The following is a 20,389-nucleotide window of genomic DNA, read 5'->3' as shown; positions in this document are numbered from 1 at the left end:
TCCCCTAAAGATTCAACAGTATATTTTACTCATCCTTGTTATTCCCTCAGAGTGTAACAGTGCTCTCTATATAACAGGGGCTCAAAAATACTTCTTGAATTAACTTCATGTGTAACTGATTTTCAAAGTAAACTCAAAAGTTAAAGTTTACACTTCATACTCATTAGGATGGCTATTCAAAAAAGTGGAAAATAACAACAAGTGGAGGTGAAGATGTGAAAAATCAGAATCCTTGTACACTGCTGGTAGGAATGTAAAATGGTGCAGCTGCTGTGGAAAACAGTATGGCAGTTCTTCAAAAAGTTCAATAGATTTACCATATTACCCAGCAATTCCACTTCTAGGTCTAAACTCAAAAGAATTGAAAGGAGGGATTCAAACAGATTACACACCAATGTTCACAGCAATATTATTTACAATAGCCAAAAGGTGGAAACAACCCAAATGTCCAACAACAGTTGAATGGATTTTTAAAATGTGGTATATACAATGGAATATTATTCAGCCTTAGAAAGGAATGAAATTCTGATACATGTTGCAACACGGATAAACTTGAAAACATTATGTTAAGTGAAATAAACCAGACACAAAAGGACACATATTGCACGATTCCACTTATATGAGGTAGAGATACCTAAAGTAGTCAAATTCATAGCAACAGAGAATAGAATAGAAGTCACCAGGGGCTGGAGGGTAGAAAGAATGGGGAGTTCAATGAGTACAGAGTTTCTGTTCAGGATGATGAAAAATTTTTAGAAATGGGTAGTGGTGATGGTTGTACAACACTGTGAATGCACTTAGTGCCACTGAATTATACACTTAAGAATGGCTGAGATGATGAATTTTATGTAATGTACATTTTGCCACAATAAAAAGTATTAATATTTAAAATACATAGTTTTCAATTCTGTGCTTCACTAACATAAAAAAGAAGTAAATTTCCCTTTTTCTTTTCAAAGGACTTAATTTATATTGTAGTTTCTTGTGAAGGTTTTATGGAGTTCTGACCAAAATATCTGTAGATAACCCACTTAAAGAAATTCCATTCTGGATCACTCAGGATAGCCTGTGACTTGTTTTTGTGTACAAATTAATGCAAGATTCTGGAAGATTTTGCAAATAAAAGAGGGCAGAATTATTTAAGGACACTGCCACAAGGTGGTGATAGAGATTATAAACAGGTAATAATTTCTCTCAAATTATTTCTTCAGAGCAGCACTAGGGGACACTCTTTTACAAGATTTTACATGAGGCTGAAACCACCTAATAGTCCTTTGGTCCTTAATGATTCCAAGGTACCTTTTGTTGACTTCAGATTATAACCTTCATTTCTGAGTGTAACCTGACCCTTTCTTAGCTTTTGGTGTTCTTCAAGGGCTCTGTCCTAGGAGCTTTTTTTTCTTTTTTTAACTTCTAAACACACTCCCTGGATGAACAAATACTTTCTTGTTTCAATTATATTTCTATTCTAACGACTCTTAGATGTATTCCCCCAACCTAGGTTTCACTGGGGAGTTGCAGATCTATACCTCTATGAGCCAGTTCCAATTTGATGTTCCCAGCATACCCAAATGTGAATTCTTTTGCCCGAAACCTATGTCTGTACCTTAGCTAAGTGAATGACAACATCAAATACCTAGATGCTCAAGCCTAAAAACTATGACTCAACCCTGTTCCCTCCCTCATTCCCACATCCATTCTCCTTTCTCAAGTGTCCACTCCTCACTTTATACACATTGTTGTCATCTATGCTTCAGATCAGATCAGCCTCATCTTTTGACTGGATTTCTTCAACCACCAGTCTGCCTGTCACTGGTCTTACCCTTCTCCAGTCTGTTCTTTGTATTGCAGCCAGAGTATTCTTTTTAGAGTACAAACTTGACTATGTAACTTCCTCAACTGAAATACTTCAGTGGCTCCCCACTGTCCTCAGGATGAAATCCAAACTCCTTACCATAGCCTCAAGATCTGGCTCATGCCTCTTTAGCCACATCTCTAACCATTTTCCCTTACACTTTTATGCATCAGCTATTCTTATCTACTTTAATTAACCTATATTCTCTCTAGCTTTCAGGCTTTTGTAATGTTCCTTCTGCCTGAAACATCCTCCTCCCTTTCCAATTCCTACTCATCTTCTAGACATGGCTTAGTATAAGTTTCTCGAGGAATTATTCCCTGGTTCACCACCAAGTCTGGGTTATGTGCCCATTGTAATATATTCGATATCATTGCATTTATGTATCCACCCCACCCTGCTGTGAGATAATGTGAGGGCAAAGTTGTATCTGCCTAGTTCATTCTATATTTTTTAAGTTTTTTTTTTAAGGTACAATTCAGTTGGTTTTAGTATATTCATGAAGTTTTGCAACCATCACTACCATCTAATTTCAGAAGATTTTCATTACGTTAAAAGAAACTCCATACCCACTAGCAATCACACCTCATTTTCCCCTCGCCTGACTCCTTGCAACCATTAATCTACTTTTCATCTCTATGGATTTGCTTATTCCAGACATTTGATATAAATGGAATCATATATAAACTTTTGTGTCTAGTTTAGCTCATTCTTGAATCCTTAGCACCATGACAGTACTGGAATAAAGTAGGTAGGTGCTCAAAAAATATCTGCTGAATCAATAGAGAAGTACTACATGAACAAGGAAAAAGTAAGGGTCTAGAATAGAATTACAGAATTTTAGAAGTAGAAGGAACTTTAAATGTCATCTAGTCCAAACATCTAATTTTCTAGATGAGAAAATCAAGGTCCAGAGAAGTCAATTGACTTACTCAAGGTCAATCAGAACTGAGAATAAAAATCAAGAAAATTTGACTCACAATTTAGGAGTTTTTCTATAATGACTCTGTAATGAAATTTCCCTTGCTTTCATTCCATCTAAAATACTGCATTACCAGCCCCTTCTTAGTTGTTGGGCTTGCTTGCTTATTTCTAAACATGGTAGGGTCTCTTTTTGGTGTCCTGAAATAAACTGGCTTCAGAAAGGCAAAAAAGATCTAAATAATTATTTTAAATAGCCAGGCTCCTTTCAACCTCTAACTATTCTGTTGCTACTGTCTTTTTCCCTTTGAGCAGGTGTTTTGTGGAGGTCTCCTATTCAAGTACAAACTCTGCTTAATTTTGAAAGCTCACAAGCTGACAGCCCCAGGAGGTATGACTCTACAGATCATGTACTCTCAGAGAATTACTCTGATATTTTTTTATCACCTTGTTCTAACTCATTATCTAAAACTTAAGAGATATTTCATAACTATGGGTTTCGAGAACAGAACTTTAACTTCCAAATGTCTTTGACTTATATATTTGCTTGTATATTGGATCCACAAACATCCGAAACTTCACAGGGCATCAATACATTCACTCTTATGCTTGATATGTCTACTCTGTGACAAGGATTATGATCTTGAGAAAAACAAAATTTCTTTTTTTTTTTTTTTTGCGGTAAGCGGGCCTCTCACTGTTGTGGCCTCTCCCATTGTGGAGCACAGGCTCCGGATGCACCGGCTCAGCGGCCGTGGCTCACGGGCCCAGCCGCTCCACGGCATGTGGGATCCTCCCGGACCGGGGCACGAACGCGTGTCCCCTGCATCGGCAGGCGGACTCTCAACCACTGCGCCACCAGGGAAGCCCAGAAAAACAAAATTTCTGTGTTTTCTCAGATAAGACTCACTCTGGGCTTACTTCTTGACCTACATCACAATTGCCCTATTTAAAATGGTGGCACAATTACTCTTTTACCCTTTTATGTGTGAATCCAAGATTCAGATAAAAATTAACCAGCTGTTGTTTAGTTTCTGAAGGCCTAAGCCACTTTTTTTGGGGGGGGGTGTAGGAGGCATTCTGAGTGACACACACAAAAAAGTTTCATTACATTTGCCCAAAGACAATAATAGTTGATTTCCTAATACTTTTCACCCATCTTTCCCAATCTTCCAAAACCATTTTTTTAAAACAAGAAAATCCCTTTTCTATCAAATGTATAATGTCCAACAGCTAGATTCTAAAATGCAGCTAGATGACCTTCCATACATGTGTATGGTATGAAGGAGATGGCTTTACTCAAAGGAAGTACCTGTCAACATAAATGGGCTTAAATCAGAGTTGGAAGGGGGAGGAGACATCCTCTAAAACTAATCCAATCCTTTCATTTTAAAGAAAAGTCAATTCAGTGGAGGAAGGATAGTCTTTTTAACAAACAGTGCTGGAACAACAGGACATCCATAGACCAAAAAACCCTGAAAACCTTCAACCTAAATCTCACACCATATACAAATATTAATTCAAAATGGATCATAGATTTAAATGTACAATATAAAACTATCAGTACAAAGAAGAGGAAAGTGAAGTCCAGTAAGGGAACATGGTTTGCTAAAGGTCACCCTGTGACTCAGAGGTTTCACAGAGTTTGCTCCCATAAATTATTATTCTCCATTTTAACAAATCCCATTTGGTCCTGTTAATTCCCCTACTCTGTGCTCACTCAGAGTAAATGGTTTCCACTATATTAACTGGGTATTTATTCATGCTCTTTTGGTTTTTTAATATCTTCTTCAGGCTACTTCAATTATTCATTCTATTCAACATTTACTGGGCGACTACCACGTGCTAGTCTTCGTGTAGGCTTACAAAGATGTAAAATACTGTTCCTACCTCAAGAGATTTATGGCCCAATGGGGGAGAAATTAGATTATTATCCTAATCAGTTTAAAACTCCTTTATGGGCAAGAACTGTACTTTTTCTTCATTTTCATCAGCCAAGTAACATGATGTACTGCACACCGAGTCCAGTGCTCTGAACAATTGAACACATTTCGGTGATTGGTTGATCTTGAGTTTCAAGACACTCTCTCCCCTGCACTGTTTGGGGAACTAAAGTCCATGAGATTAAACGGCAAATCCTGGATAAGGCGAAAGAGGAGCTGAGGTCATCCCGTGGGGACTCACACCTCTTGGTGTGCGCCAGCCATTGATTCTCACAGAACACCTCAACGGCTGGAGAAAACCTGACCTAGAAGATAGATAGCCCTCCCCCACAAAGCTCCCGATCCGACTGGTTGCAACACGCAGGTGTCGGCCGGAATAAGAGCTTGGCTGCCGACTGCCCGCTGCTGCGTCCTCACCTGGACTGATTCCTTCTTTTCCACCACCATTTCAATTTAAAAGCTACCTTGATAGTGGGAATGTGAGTGTTCCCAGTACAATTCTTTCCACCCCCGCACCCCTCTTCCCCCACCCCCAGTAAATGTGAAATTTTTCATCATCAAGCTTTGGGGAGGGGGGTGGGGAATGCTACCTAGGGGTTCCTCTTTGTCCTTCCCCTCAGCCCCGGCCTTCCCGCTACTCCTCAGAATACTTCGGGCCTCACAGAAATACTTTCAAATCAAACTTAAAGCCTCGAGGAAAAAGAAACGTAAAGGGAAAAAAATAACCTAAGAGGAAAAAAAACCCCCCCAAACTCTAAGAGAACTAACGACGCTCAAGCGCCGTTTTTCTCCGTATGCCTCGCATCTGGACAGCCCTCACCTCAGAGGGTCGACACCTCCCAGTGAGAGGGACTCAACGGCCTTTTCCGGCTCAAACTCTCCCTCGGGCTTATGAATAAGCAACGAGACCTTCCTGGGCGGGGCGAGACGCGTCATGAATAATTCATTACTTCTGCTCGCCTGATCGGCCCGCCTCGCTCGGTCTCATGAATATGCAAAAAGAGGCGAGCGACGGCTAATGCGCCCCCAGCAAGCCCCGCCCTCCACGCCTGGCCTCCTGGCGCCCGTGAGGAGGTGGTTCCCTGCTCACCTGGCGTCAGGCCTCCGGCTCCAAGGCTCTCCTCCGGCGTTTCCCGCCCTTCCGAGGGTTCGCCGGGCGCTCCCGGGCCTGAGGGACCCGCACCGAGCTCGAGGCGCCGCACACGGACCCGACGGGGCCTTCAGCTCGGGGCTGCTCCGCCTGGGCAACCCTTACGTCGAGGACAGCCTGCTGCCAGCCTCCCTGAGGAGACGCCTGCCCGCCGAGGTGAGGGGGGGCGGGGAGGACTTCAGAGGGGCCTGGGTTAGAGCCTGCGGGGCCGTGGGGTTAATGCGGGCCAAGGGCCCGCCGTGGGTGGGGGGTGGGGGGTGTGGGAGGAGAGGCTAGAGCCTGGAGGGACCGGGTCAACGCAGAAGGGCGGTAGAGGCCCAGAGGACAGAGGTTTCGCCCGCGGGAGGGCATCTCTCCACTTCTTCCCAGTATGGACCCCCACTTTGCATTATTTTTAATATTCATTGGTAATTATGGAAATAAAACACGAATATGTGCTCCTCTTACACTGCCTTCTAACCTGGTCCCCTGCGCAGAGGCAACCCCAGTGAGCAGTTGGGTGTGGGTCTCCGCAGGCCCCTTTCCAACGGGTTCAGCTACACATCTAGTATCTTGTGGGGCTTCTCAGCGGTTTGTGGAGCCCCTGGAGCCTCTGCAGTGGGGTTTCCTGAGAGAGTGGATGAAGCAGTGGGTCACTTGAAACCTGTTTTTACTTTGTTTCCACAGTAAAGGAAAACAAAAAAAAGATTCAAGTTTGTAAAAACATGAGTTTATAACCTAATGACTAAAACCAAACTTCGGGCAGTAAATTCCTTCAGTGCAGGTTTTCTCAATCTCAGTAGTAGTACCCTCCCCACCTCAAATCATTTGACAACCCAAAATGTCTCCAGACGTTGTCAAATGCCCCCTGGGGGACAAAATGGCCCTTAGTCAAGAACTACAGCTGACCCTTGAACAACTGGGGGGTTGGGGGTGCTGGCAGTCTGCACAGTCAAACATCTGCCTGTAAATTTGTAGCCGGCCCTCCTTATCTGAGGTTCGGCATCCAAGATTTAAACCAGCTGTGGATTGTGTAGCATTACTGTAGTATTTATTGAAAACAATCCACGTGTAGGTGGACCCGCGCAATTCAAACCAGTGTTGTTCAAGGGTCATCTGTACTGCTTTAATTCTGTACTTTCCAGAAGTAACTGCTCTTTAAAACAACCATGCAGATGATCTGTCTGCTCCAGCCCTTTCCAGCCTCGGCATTTTCCTGCTTCCCTCGAGCTGAACCACTAGCCCCTGTGTGCTGGCTGTGGTCACTTGAGGTCCCAGTCAGCTAACCACTACCATCTCCAAAGGGCCTTCCCTATGTTGAAGTCCACCCCCCTACCACACCGCATGCACACACACACAGAGTTATTCTCTCTCATTATCACTCTGTTTTCTTCCTAGAACTAATCACAATCTGGATTTCATTTATTTGTTAACCTGTTTTTCTTTCTTCACCACCTAGAATGCAAGTAAACTTCATTAGAGGCCTGATCTCTTCAGGTCACCCCAGGATCCCCAGTGCCCAGCACAGGAATCAATAAACTTGGTGGACTGAGACAATAAATTACCCTCTCTTCCTCCCAAGAGTTTCTGTGGGGTTTCTCCTACTCCTTTCCATCCACATTCCCTTCTGGGCTCCTCTGTGACCTTTGTTTAGAACTAAAATGGATGAATGAGCTCCTAGGAACTGCGGGTGAAGCCTTCACTTTTCCCACTGACTTATCCACTCTTTGAGGGCAGAAACTGTCCTTTACTATGTTCATTGAAGGTATTCATATTGTTGAATGAACTAATTGATGACTTAAGGAAAAATATTAGACAATTAAAAATTGATCATGCTAAAAGGGGCTTTAGAAATTATCAAAGAACTTCACAGATGAGAGTTTAGGTAATTTGCTCAAGGTCCCCAGGCTTGTTGAGAGGCCAAGTCACAGGTAGAACCCATGGTATCACACCTCTCATTTCAAGGCTCTTTCTTATCTCCAGCCAGTCTAGTTTCTGATTACTTTTCTGTGAACCTGACTTACAGCTCAAACACAAAAATCCCAAGCCCAAGACTTTTTTTTTTTTTTTTTGGCTGCTTTGGGTCTTCGTTGCTGAGCATGGGCTTTCTCTAGTTGTGGTGAGCGGGGGCTACTCTTCGTTGCGGTGTGCAGGCTTCTCATTGCGGTGACTTCTCTTACAGAGAAGCCTGCACACCGTAAGGAAGAGGTGGCTTCATTTGAGGAGCATGGGCTCTAGGCGTGCGGGCTTCAGTAGTTGTGGCGCACAGGCTGAGTTGCTCCGTGGCCTGTGGGATCTTCCCGGACCAGGGCTCGAACCCGTGTCCCCTGCTTTGGCAGGCTGATTCTTAACCACTGCGCCACCAGGGAAGTTCCAAGACTTACTTCTTGTCAACTAAAAGCTTTTGAGTTTGTATTCTTCATCTTTTGATTAAATCCAGCCCTGGGGATAATGGCCTAATAAACTCAAAAGTGCTATATGGTATTCAAACAATTTTCCATTTTCTTTTATGCGTTTCAGTGCTAAGCGATTGGAAATTGTCCCTGTCAAAACAAAGTATCTTGTGTGTTTTGGAATGGAAAAATGTACATTGTAGGAGAAAGTGATCATTGTTTAGAAATTTCCAAATAACCAGTTGTTAGTTTTGCCAAATCCTGTATCCAGTAGTAAAATAACATGTGAAACAGATGAAAATGTGGGGGGTGGGAGTGGGGGGAGGATCTTTTTTGAGATGACTTTTCATTGCCTAAAGTTGACCTTTCTCTCTTTAGACACGTGTGTTTCCTTTTTACGCTGTGTACCTGAAACAGTTGTCACTCATTAGTTTCTAGTTAGACCCTTGCTTTTTGAGAACTAAAGACCATTCAGGGTTCCTTCTTTCCTCTTCTTGATCATTTTATATAGGTAGCACCTGGTTAATAGAGTCTTGTGGAGTCATGCTCTCAGCTTTTACAATTTTGCACTTTTTTTTCTGAGGTGTGTGACAGCACACTGCATCACAGGAAGTAGAGATAGCTTTTGTCTGACTCATTGAAACTTTCCCCCATTGAATTCATTTAACACTGGAAATCTTTTCCAAAAGATGGTTTACTCGAGGGTTATCAAAATAGACATATCAAATATAAAATGTATTCTCAGGAAGACATCTCTAAATCTTTCTCTCTCTTCAGTGCACATAATCATGATACCAAATACAGAGAAAAGAGATTGAGGTTTGGGGAGCAACTACTCTTAACATCATCAAAACTTCTAGTCATCATAAAGCTGACACCACCGTATTTATTCATTCATCAAACATTTATTTTGCACCTACCATTTATAAAGCACTCTGCTTGGCCTTGTGGGGACCAGAGAGATAATGACTTGGTCCCTGAGCTGTGGAAGTTTACAGTTTAGTAGGAGAGGGAGACCTGTAAACACATTACTCACATAGAAAATAATTTGCAAATATTAATGGAGGTATAAATTATGATAGAGTGTAGAGAAGGAAGGTATGCATTGTGAATGGGGAATCAAGACAGCTTCACAAAGGAGGTGGCATTTTAGGAGGAGAATGTGTATATATAATTTCCTTTGCACATTTTTTGGCAGTGGTTTAGGCCACTTCAAACCAATAAAAGCAGACATTTTGCTCACCGCTTTAGAACTAGGAAAGAAAAGAAGATGTAAGATCCTTTCTTTCCACTCTTGTCAGCAACAAGCTTCTGAAAGCTAAATGTTGCCTTTGCAATCCCAGGTGCCTCACTCATGGTTAAGAGGAGAGCTCCAGCTACATTATTTTGAGCCCACTCATTTCTGCGTTAGGGTGTTATTTTCATTGGGGCATACATTATACAGTAGCCATGTGTTTTTTTTTTTTTTGGATCAGAGGTGTTTATAGAAGCGTTTATGAATTTGAAATCCTAGAATTTTAAGTATTACAGGGAAGGAAAGAGAGGCAAATGATTGAAGTTTTTAATCAAGCCTCTGTGTGTAAATTGGCTACGCTGCCTTACTAATTTAGGTATTTTTTTAGAGAGAAAGGCAAAGATAAAGAATTGACAACTTGGCTTTAGCTTCTGAACTTGATCTATTTTTTGGCAGCCAAAGAGAAGCCAGTCAATAGGAAGTAAGTGCCGACTATAAAATCTAAACATATGCTCCTGCTGCTTCTGCCCATACACTGTCAACCTAGAAAATATAATTCCATGCATAGGTAGCAGTTTATTATGGCGTTCATGCCCACTCAAGAGTTGCATATCAATTTCAGCATCCTTTGAATTGATCTTTTCTGACTGGCAGAAGAATCTCCATGTGGATTGTGTGTTTCTGGGGAAAGCCTAGGGTTTAACGAATTGGAATGGGAAATGACAGAGGCTGTAAGTGACAGGCTGCTGCCTGCTTGAGTGCCCCGACTAAAACATAATGTCAAGGAAGATATTGAATGCTCAAACATTATAGAAATGTTCTATTTGGCTACTTAGTTGCGTTTTCTGCTGACTGTGATGTTTTGTTGACATGTAAGATTATGTTATTCTTCTTAATGTTTATCATTTAATAGAAAAGATTTCAAATGAAGTAGTTTTTAAACTGCCTTTCTGTGATTGCAACTTGGTACCTCTGTACAGAGATCTGAGATGAGGTGATGTTCAAAATTCGCCACACTACTGACAGCCCATATTTTGAGGCCCTTTACTTTCTACACATTTTGATGCTTGGAAAATGACAGTTACCAAAAATGGTTTAGAACTCCTATGAGAACATAGTCCAACCTCAGCCCCATGAGGGGCTTTTCTTCCCCTTCCTTTAGTTTATACTAACCTAATGATAAATATGTAAGTACTAACCTCTGACTGAGACGGTGCCTAATTTAAGATTCAGAATACTTATGATCTTAGCATGAACTGAATGTAACGATACAAGACATCTGAGGCAGGCGTTTCTAACAACTCTCCTCATTAAACAAACAAAACCCAATTCCCTCCTGCCAAGAGAAAGGTTAAACAACTGGAAAGTGAGACATTACACAGAAATTACCAATATAGCTTTAAAAATGAAAGGGAGAAAGAATTGCAAGAAGACATCACTTAGAGGTTTGCTATAACTTACACCTAGGAAAGCTATACCAGAAAGCCAGATTTCTTTGAAAGTCATATTCTCAAACGTGCCAGGGGCTATGTTAGCCTCAGTCATGTTAGTGCATAGCCCAGAAGATTTACCGTAGTTAGAGGCATTGGGAGAATTTAAAGTATGACCTCATCAATAACCTGTGGATATACCCCCTACCAACCTTTATTTGTTGAAGAGTGACTAGGCATAAGACTTACTCAATAAACACATTGAGTGAATGCACATATGTTATTGGAAGAATCCCAAATACCCAAGCAATTAACTGGGATATGTTCAAATTATGCATAATGAATTGATCTTTGAAAAGATGCATTGAAAACTTCCTATTTCTGTTGATAATATTTTTTTTCCATTTATCTAATTTGAAACCATTATCTGTGTGTTAACTTTTTAAAATATTTATTTATATTTATTTTGGCTGCGCCAGGTCTTAGTTGCGGCTTGTGGGATGGGATGGATCTTCGTTGTGGCATGCGGGCTCTTAGTTGTGGCATGCATGCTGCGGGATCTAGTTCCCCGACCAGGGATCGAACCTGGGCCCCCTGCATTGGGAGCGCAAAGTCTTACTCAGTGGACCACTGGGAAGTTCCTGTGTGTTAACTTTTTATTCAGGTATAGTGTACATACAGAAAAACATCCTCTTTTTTCTTTTTATTGAGGTATAGTTGATTTACAGTATTATATTAGTTTCAGGTGTACAACATAGTGATTCAGAATTTTAGATTATACTCAGTTTAATTATTATAAAATATTGGCTGTATTCCCAGTGCTGTACAATATGTCCTTGTAGTTTATTTTGTATATAGTAGTTTGTACCTCTTAATCTCCTACCCCTATGTTGCCCCTCCCTCCTTCTCTCTCCCCTCTGGTAACCACTAGTTCTCTATATCTGTGAGTCTTTTTCTATTTTGTTATATTCATTTGTTTGTTTTATTTTTTAGATTCCATATATGAGTGCTAACGTATATTTGTCTTTCTCCGACTTATTTCACTAAGCGTAATACTATTCAGGCCCATACATGTTGTTACAAAGGGCAAAATTTTATTCCTTTTTATGCTGAGTAGTATTCCAGTAGTATTATGTGTATATGTGTGTGTATCACATCTTCTTTATCCATTCATCTGTTGATGGACACTTAGGTTGCTTCCATGTCTTAGCCATTGTAAACAATGCTGCTATGAACACTGGGGTGCATTTATCTTTTGGTGTTTTTTTTTTTTTTTTTTTTTTTTTTTTTTTAGCAGTATGCGGGCCTCTCACTGTTGTGGCCTCTCCCATTGAGGAGCACAGGCTCCGGACGCGCAGGCTCAGCGGCCATGGCTCACGGGCCCAGCCGCTCTGCGGCATGTGGGATCTTCCTGGACCGGGGCACGAACCCGTGTCCCCTGCATCGGCAGGCGGACTCTCAACCCCTGCGCTACCAGGGAAGCCCGCATTTATCTTTTTGAATTAGTGTTTTCGTTTTCTTCGGATATATACCCAGGAATGGAATTGCTAGATCACATGATAGTTCTATTTTTAGTTTTTCAAGGGACCTTTATACTGTTCTATACTGTTTTCTATAGTGGCTGCACCAATTTACATTCCCACCAAGAGTGTACAAGGGTTCCCTTTTCTCCATATCCTTGCCAACATCTGTTACCTGTGGTCTTTTTGATCATAGCCTTTCTGATAGGTGTGAGGCAATATCTCATTGTGACTTTGATTTGCATTTCTCTGATTAGTGATGTTGAACGTCTTTTCATGTGCCTGTTGCTCACCTGTCTGTCTTCTTTGGGAAAATGTCTATTCAAGTCTTTTGCCCATGTTTTAATCAGGGTTTTTTTAAATTGAGTTGTATGAGCTGTTTATATATTTTGGATATTAACTTATTATTGGTCATGTCATTTGCAAATATTTTCTCCTATTCAGTAGGTTGTCTTTTTGTTTTGTCTTTGGTTTCCTTTGCTGAGCAAAAGCTTTTAAGTTTAATTAAGTCCCATTTGCTTATTTTTTCTTTTGTTTCCTTTGCCTTAGGAAACAGATCCAAAAAAAAATGGTGCTATAATTTATGTCAAAGAGTGTTCTGCCTATGTTTGCTTTTAGGAGTTTTATGGTTTCAGGTCTTATGTTTAGGTCTTTAATCCATTTTGAGTTTATTTTTCTATATGGTATGAGAAAATGTTCTAATTTCATTCTTTTACATGTAGCTGTACAGTTTTCCCAGTACCACTTACTGAAGAGACTGTTTTTTTCTCATTGTATATTCTTGCCTCCTTTGTCATAGATTAATTGACCAGAAGTGTGTGAGTTTATTTCTGGGCTCTGTTCTGTTCCATTGATCTATATGTTTGTTTTTGTGCTAGTACCATACTATTTTGATTACTGTAGCTTTGTAGTATAGTCTGAGGTCAGGGACTGTGATACCTCCAGCTCTGTTCTTTCTCAAGATTGCTTTGGCTATTCAGGGTCTTTGTGTTTCCATACAAATTTTAGAATTGTTTGTTCTAGTTCTGTGAAAAATGCCATTGGTATTTTGATAGGGATTGCACTGAGTCTGTAGATTGCCTTGGGTACTATGGTCATTTTAATGATATTAATTCTTCCACTCCATGAACACGTTATGTTTAATTTTTTTTTTTTTTTTTTTGCGGTACGTGGGCCTCTCATTGTTGTGGCCTCTCCCGTTGCAGAGCACAGGCTCCAGACGCGCAGGCTCAGCGGCCATGGCTCACGGGCCTAGCCGCTCCACGGCATGTGGGATCTTCCCGGACCGGGGCACGAACCCGTATCCCCTGCATCGGCAGGCGGACTCTCAACCGCTGCACCACCAGGGAAGCCCCCCATGAACATGTTATATCTTTCCATCTGTTTGTGTCATCTTCAGTTTCTTTCATCAGAGTCTTATAATTTTCCAAGTACAGGTCTTTTACCTCCTTAGTTAGATTTATTCCTAGGTATTTTATTCCTAGATATTTTATTCTTTTTAATGCAATGGCAAATGGGATTCTTTTTTTTTAAATTTTTACAAAAACTTTATTTATTTTTGGCTGTGTTGGGTCTTCGTTGCTGCACGCAGGCTTTCTCTAGTTGCGGCAAGCAGGGGCTACTCTTTGTTGCTGTGCAGAGGCTTCTCACTGCTGTGGCTTCTCTTATTGCAGAGCATGGGCTCTAGGTGCATGGGCTTCGGTAGTTGCAGCACGTGGGCTCAGTAGTTGCGACATGTGGGCTCTAGGGTGCATGGGCTTCAGTAGTTGTGGTGCACGGGCTCAGTAGTTGTGACTCGTGGGCTCTAGAGTGCAGGCTCAGTAGTTGTGGTGCATGGGCTTAGTTGCCCTGCGGCATGTGGGATCTTCCCGGACCAGGGATCGAACCTGTGTCCCCTGCATTGGCAGGCGGATTCTTAACCTCTGTGCCACCAGAGAAGTCCTGGGATTCTTTTCTTAATTTCCTTTTCTGATCATTCATTGTTAGCGTATAGCAATGCAACAGATTTCTGTATATTAATTTTGTATCCTGCAACTTTACCAAATTCATTGATGAGCTCTAGTAGTTTTTTGCTGGTGTCTTTAGGATTTTCTATGTATAGTATCATGTCATCTGCAAACAGTGACAGTTGTACTTCTTACTTTCCAATTTAGATTCATTTTATTTCTTTTTCTTGTCTAATCATGTGGCTAGGACTTCCAATACTATGTTGAATAAAAGTGGCAAGAGTGGGCATTCTCGTCTTGCTCCTGATCTTAGAGGAAATGCTGTCAGCTTTTCACCATTGAGTATGATGTTAGCTGTGGGCTTATATATGGCCTTTATCATGTTGAGGTATGTTCCCTCTATGCCCACTTTGTGGAGAGTGTTTATCATAAATGGATGTTTAATTTTGTCCAAAGCTTTTTCTATATCTATTGGGATGATCATATGATTTTTATTCTTCAGCTTGTTAATGTGGTGTATCACATTGATTGATTTGTGGGTATTGAACCATCCTTGCATCCCTGGGCTAAATCCCACTTGATCATGGGATATGATCCTATCAGTGTGTTGTTGAATTTGGTTTACTGATATTTTGTTGAGGATTTTTTGCATTTATGTTCATGAGTGATATTGCCTGTAATTTTCTTTTTGTGTGATATTTTTGTCTGGTTTTGGTATCAGAAGGATGCTGGCCTTGTAGAATGAGTTTGAAGTGTTCCCTCCTCTGCAGTTTTTTTGAATAGTTTGAGAAGACTTGGTTTTAACTCTTCTCTAAATATTTGGTAGAATTCACCTGTGAAGCCATCTAGTCCTGGACTTCTGTTTGTTGGGATTTTTAAAAATTACCTATTCAATTTAATTACTGGTAATTGGTCTGTTCATGTTTTCTATTTCTTCCTGGTTGAGTCTTGGGAGATTGTACATTTCTAGAAATTTGTTCATTTCTTCTGGGTTGTCCATTTTATTGACATATAGTTGTTTGTAGTAATCTTATCCTTTGCATTTCTGTGGTGTTGGTTGTAACTTCTCCTTTTTCATTACTGAGTTTATTGATTTGAGCCCTCTTTCTTTTTTTCCTGAGTCTAGCTAAAGGTTTATCCATTTTATTTATCTTATCAAAGAACCAGTTCTTAGTTTCATTGATCGTTTCTATTGTTTTTTTAAGTCTCTATTTCATTTATTTCTGCTCTGATCTTTATGATTTCTTTCCTTCTACTAACGTTGGGTTTTGTTTGTTGTTCTTTTTCTAGTTCCATTATGTGTAAGGTTCAGTTGCTTATTTGAGTTTTTTCTTGTTTCCTGAAGTAGGCTTGTATAACTATAAACTTCCCTCTCAGAACTACTTCCCTCTCAGAACAGATTTTGGACTGTTGTATTTTCATTTGTCTCCAGGTATTTTAAAATTTTTTCTTTGATTTCTTCAGTGGTTGTTTAGTAGTATATTGTTTAGCCTCCACATGTTTGTGTTTTTTGCAGTTTTTTCTTGTAGTTGATTTGTGGTTGGAAAAAGCACTGTGGTTGGAAAAAGGTTCTTGATATGATTTAAGTTTTCTTAAATTTACTAAGACTTGTGGCCTAGCATGTGATCTATCCTGGAGAATGTTTCATGTGCACTTGAAAAGAATGTGTATTCTGCTGCTTTTGGATGGAATGTTTCATATATATTCCATTTGGTCTATATCTCTAAGGCAGTGTTTTCATATTGATTTTCTGTCTGGATGATCTGTCCATTGATGTAAGTGGGGTGTTAAAGTCCCCTACTATTATTGTGTTACTGTCAATCTCTCTCTTTATGTTGGTTAATAATTTGCATTATGTATTTAGGTGCTCCTGTGTTGGGTGCATATATATTTACAATCGTTATATTTTCTTGGATTGATTCTTTCTTTGTCTCTTATTACAGTCTTTGTTTGAAAGGCTATTTTGGCTGCTATAAGTATTGCCACCCTGGCTTTCTTTTGATTTCCATTTGCTTGGAGTACCTTTTTCCATCCCCTCACTTTCAGTCTATGTCTGTCTTTAGATGTGAAGTGAGTCTCTTGTAGGCAGCATATATATATGGGTCTTGTTTTTGTATCCATTCAGCTACCCTGTGTCTTTTTATTGGAGCATTTAGTACATTTACATTTAAAGTAATTATTGATAGGTATGTTCTTAGTGCCATTGTTAATTGTTTTGGAGTTGTTTTTGTAGTTCTTTTTTTGTTTCCTTTCTTCTTTTGTTCTCTTCCCTTGTGATTTGATGACTATCTTTTATATTTGATGTTGGGATTCCTTTTTCTTTTCTGTGCATATATCTGTTACAGATTTTTGGTTTGTGGCTACCATGAGATTTATATATAGCAACTTATATGTATATGTGATCATTTTAAGTTGCTGATCTCTTAATTTCAAATGCATTTTAATGACCCTGAATTTACACTCCCCTCCCCTACAATTTACTGGTTTTGACATCATATTTTACACCTCTTTGTTTTGTGTATCCATTAAATACTTATTGTGGATATAGATGATTTTACTACTTTTGTCTTTTAATCTTCCTGTTAGCTTTGTACATGGTTGATTTACTACCTTTACTGTATATTTCCCTTTCCAATAAGCTTTTTCCTTCTGTAATTTTCATGTTTCTAGTTATGGCCATTTTTGCTTAGAGAAGTTCCTTTAACATTGTTTGTAAAGCAGGTTTGGTGGTGAACTCTTCTAGCTTTTGCTTGTCTGTAAAACTTTTGCCCTCCTTATCAAATCTGAATGAAAACCTTGCTGAATAGAGTATTCTTGGTTGTAGGTTTTTTTTCTTTCATCACTTTAAATATATCATGCCACACTGAAATTTCTGCTGAAAATTCAGCTGATAGACTTATCCCTTGTACATAACTTGTTGTTTTTCCCTTGCTGCTTTTGATAGTCTCTTTATCTTTCATTTTCGCCATTTTGATTACAGTGTGTCTTGTGGTCCTCTTTGGGTTGATCCTGTTTGGGACTCTCTGTACTTCCTGGAACTGGATGTCTTTCCTTTCCCAGGTTATGGAAGTTTTCAGCTCTTATGTCTTCAAATATGTTCTCTGCCCCTTTCTGTCTTTCTTCTCCTTCTGGGATCCCTATAATGCAAATGTAAGTATGCTTCATGCTGTCCCAGAGGACTCTTAAACTGTCCTCTTTTCTTTTTGTTCTTTTCTCTGTTCAGCTTCAGTGATTGCCACTGATCCATTCTTCTGTATCTTTGAATCTACTGTTGATTCCTTATAGTGTATTTTTAATTTCAATTATTGTATTCTTCAGCTCTATCTTGTTCTTCTTTGTATCTTCTAACTCTTTGTTCATCTTCTTACTGTGTTCATCCATTCTTCTTCTGAATTCTTTATGATCATTACCTTGAACTCTTTATGAGGTAGATTGCCTATCTCCATTTCACTTAGTTCTTCTGGGTTTTATCATGTTCCTTCGTTTGGAACATGTTCCTCTGTTGCCTCATTTTTCCTAATTTGCTGTTTTATTTTTTGTGGTACGTGGGCCTCTCACCATTGTGGCCTCTCCCATTGCAGAGCACAGGCTCCAGATGCGCAGGCTCAGCGGCCATGGCTCACGGGCCCAGCCGCTCCGTGGCATGTGGGATCTTCCCGGACCGGGGCACGAACCCGCGTCTCCTGCATCAGCAGGCGGACTCTCAACCACTGCGCCACCAGGGAAGCCCTTTAATGTGCTGTTTTTATTTCTATGTCTCTGGTGAGAGACATAGGTTATGTCTTTGGTTATGTTTCCCAAGTTTGGAAAAGTGGCCTTTTGTAGGAGACGTCCTATATGTCCCAGCAGTGCACTCCCCTCTGGTCACCAGACCTATGTGCTCTAGGGGTGCCCGCATGTGGGCTGCATAGGTCCTTCTGTTATGGTGGGCTGACTACTGTGGGCAGTCTGGTAGGTGTGGCTTGTCCCTGGTCCAGCTGGGTTGCTAGGCCCTGCCTGGTGAGGAGGCTGCTGGTCACTGGTTGGCAGGACCAGGTCATGAGGCAGCTGGCTGCAGAGCCCTGGAGGGTCCTGGGGCTAGTGCTGGCACACTGATGGACAGAGCCAGATTTGGGGATGGTTAGTTGTGGGGCCAGGGTTCCTGGATGTAGTGTTGACCTACTGGTAGGTGGAGTCAGTTCCTGCATGGCTGGCTGTGGGTTTGAGGTGTCCCAAAGCTAGTTCTGGTGCAGTGGTGAGTGGGGCTGGATCCTGGGGTAGCTAGCTCATGAGACCAAGCTATCTTGGAGTTGGTGTTGGCCTGCTGGTGGGTGGGGATGGATTCCAGGGCTGCTGGCTGAGGGACCCAAGGTGTCCCAGAGCTGGGGTTGACCTGCCAGTGGGCAGGGCAGCGTGCAGGGGGTCCCAGGGCATGGGATGTCCTAGGGCTGGTGCTGGCCTTCTGGTGTGTTGGCTGGGTCCTGACAAGGCAGGCTGTGGAGGTATGGTGGTCCTGGGGCTGGTGTCTACCTGCTGTTGGGTGAGGTCAGGGCCCAGGGTATCAAAGTGCTGGTGCCTGCCCATCAGTGTGTGAAGCTGGGTCCTGGGCCTAGTGCCTGCCCAGTGGCAGGCAGAGCCAGGCCCTGTGGTCTCTGGCTGCAGAGTCCAGGGGTCCCAGAGCTGGTGTTGAACTGCCGGTGGGTGTGGCCAAGGCCCAGCGGTTACTGGGGCTAGTGCTGGCTCACTGGTAGGCAGAGCCAGTTCCCAGGCTCTCTGGATGCAGGGCCCTGGGGATCCTGGAGCTGGTGTTGGTCTGCTGGCAGACATGAGCCATTTCCTGACACAGCTGGCTTCAGGATCTGGGGTGTCCCAAGCCTTGTATTGGCCTGCTGGTGGGTGGGACCAGATCCCAGGGTGGCTGGCTAAGGGGCCCAAGGTGTCTCAGAGCTGGTGTTGGCCTGCTAGTGGACAGGGCTGGGGCCCACGGGGTCCCAGGACTGGTGCTGGCCTGCTGAAAGGTGGGCTGGGTCCTGCCATGGCAGGCTGCAGGGCTGTGGCGGTCCTGAGGCTGGTGTCCATCCACTCGTGGTATGGCAGGGGCCCAGGGGGGTCCTGGGGCTGGTGCCTGTCCACTGATGTGTGAGGCTGCTCCCAGGCTAGTGCCAGTCCTCTGGTGGTCAGGGCTGAGGATACTGGGGCTGGTGCCTACCTGCTGGTGGGCAGAGCTGGGTACCAGGGTCTCTGGCTGCAGGATCCTGGGGGCCCTGGAGTTGGTATGTTGGCCTGCTGGTGGGTGGGGCCGGGGCCCAGAGGGTCCTGGGGCTGGTGCCTGCCCACTAGTGGGTGGAGCTGGGTCCTGGGGTCTCTGACTGCAGGACTCTGGGGGTCCCATGGTTAGTACCTGTGCACTGGTGTCGGGGGCTGGGTTCTGGGCTCTCTGGTGGACAGGGCCTTATCCTGGGGCAGTTTTGGGCTCAGGAGGTCTTAAGGCAGCCTGCCTGCTGGTGAGTGGAACTGTGTCCCTGCCTGGCTAGTTGCTTGGCCTGAGGGTGCTGGTGCCAACAGGCTGGTGGGAAGGACTGGTTCCAGTGCTAATAGGCTAGAGGAAGGATTCCAAAATGGCACTTGCCAGCACCAGTGTCCACATGGTAGAATGAGTTCCCAGAATTGGCTACCACCAGTGTCTTGTGTCCCCAGGGTGAGCTCCGTTTGCCTCCTGCCTGTCCAGGAGACTCTCCAAGATCAGCAGGTGGGTCTGACCCAGGCTCCTCTTAAATCATTGCCTATGCCCTGGGTCCTGGAGCATGTGAGATTTTGTGTGCGCCCTTTAAGAGTGGAGTCTCTGTTTCCCACAGTCCTCTGGGTCTCCCAAAAGTAAGCCCTGCTGGTCTTCAAAGCCAATTGTTCTGGGGACTCTTCTTCCTGGTGCAGGACCCCAGGACTGGGGAGCCCAGTGTAGGGCTCAGACTCATTGCTCCTTGGTGAGAACCTCTGCAATTGTAATTATCCTCCAGTTTGTGGGTCCCCCACTCAGAGGTG

General features: G+C 42.5%; 1 long non-coding RNA gene across 3 annotated transcripts in view; it reads left to right on the top strand.

The window, feature by feature from the left end:
* Positions 1-5,738: 5,738 nt before the first annotated feature.
* Positions 5,739-20,389, top strand: part of LOC132435994 (uncharacterized) — a 50,435-nt gene continuing 35,784 nt past the window's right edge. For all 3 annotated transcript variants that reach the window (XR_009521696.1, XR_009521695.2, XR_009521694.2), the window contains exon 1: positions 5,739-6,025. This is a non-coding gene — a long non-coding RNA (uncharacterized lncRNA). The remainder of the gene's footprint in view (positions 6,026-20,389) is intronic.

This window comes from Delphinus delphis, chromosome 13, assembly GCF_949987515.2.
Source record: "Delphinus delphis chromosome 13, mDelDel1.2, whole genome shotgun sequence".
Taxonomy (NCBI): domain Eukaryota; kingdom Metazoa; phylum Chordata; class Mammalia; order Artiodactyla; family Delphinidae; genus Delphinus; species Delphinus delphis.
This window is presented reverse-complemented; position numbering and strand designations above follow the sequence as displayed.